The sequence below is a fragment of the Dothidotthia symphoricarpi genome (assembly GCF_010015815.1).
Source record: "Dothidotthia symphoricarpi CBS 119687 unplaced genomic scaffold P153scaffold_8, whole genome shotgun sequence".
NCBI lineage: Eukaryota > Fungi > Ascomycota > Dothideomycetes > Pleosporales > Dothidotthiaceae > Dothidotthia > Dothidotthia symphoricarpi.
The window spans coordinates 1,408,129-1,409,446 of record NW_022985015.1 but is presented as its reverse complement, the minus strand read 5'-3'; positions in this window follow the sequence as shown (position 1 = coordinate 1,409,446).

Genomic DNA, 1,318 nt, shown 5'->3' with positions numbered 1-1,318 from the left:
GCTATTATTAAAAAGCTAATATAGTTTTAATAACCTTAATAACTAATAGTAGGCTTAAGTAGTAACCTATATAAAACAAAGGCCTTAGTATAGTATAAATAATTAATAGACTACCTAATAGCTTTTAGCGCTTATACTAATATTAATATAAATAAAGAAGTAAAAGTACCTAAAGAAGGTAACTATCTTAGGTATATATATAAATTCTAGTGTAATACTAGTAATAATAAGGAAAGTATACCCTTATCTCTTAAAGATTTTATCTTTACCTATATTAATTAATAAACTACGTAAAATAACTAGAATATATAAGAAAAAAGTAGCTTATATATAGAAATAATTAAAAGAAGAAAACTAAGAGTATAGAATAATACTATTTAATTACCTTATAAGGTATAACACTTCTCTTTCTAACTAATACTTAAACTAACTCTATAGTAGTATATATATAGTAGATAGCTCTTATAAGCCTATTAGGTAGGCCTATATTAGAAATAGGCAGTCTTATAAGTAACTATTAAAAGATAAGGATAAATCTCTACTATAGCTAAGTAAAGATATCTTTAATAGATTTATTAAGATACTAAATAAGGTAAACTATAAGATATTAAAGAAATACAGTAAGAATAATACTAAAATAAAAGAAAAGGGATTAGTAAAAGATAAAGAAATAAATAAAAAGAGTATTAAGAATAATAAAATAAATAAGAAAGGTAATAAGAGTAATAAAGAAATAAAAGAGAATAGTAATAAAAGTAACTAATAGATAAATAAGGGCTCTAATAGTAATAATAAGGTAGAGAAGAATAATAAATCTACCTAGTCTATCTATAGTAAGAGCCTTATATAGAATAAAACACTATTAGAACTAGGTAATAAGAATAGTAAGAAAGATAATAAGCTATATAAAAATAAAACTACCTAGCCTATATATAATAAAAGCCTTACTTACAGTAGGGTGACACAAATAAAGATTAGAAATAAAAGTCTACTTTTTAAAGGGCTTATATCTAGATAAGTAAAATAGCTAAGAAAACAAAAAGTAAATAATCTTATAGAGATTTATCCTATTAATATCTTTTATTATAATGTTTAAATTGTTTACTTTAGCATCTAGTCTATAAATTAGTCTAAAAATAGATAAAAAAAAACTAGAAACTTTAGTTAGCTAGAACTATTTTTTAGACGTATAAAGTTAAGTTTTTTTTTAATATTCTTAATCTAGGCTTAATAAGCATTACGTTACTAAATTTATATAATATATTTATTAACTAAAAGATTTTTAAATCTAACTTTAAATCTAGTAGTAGTAAATTAG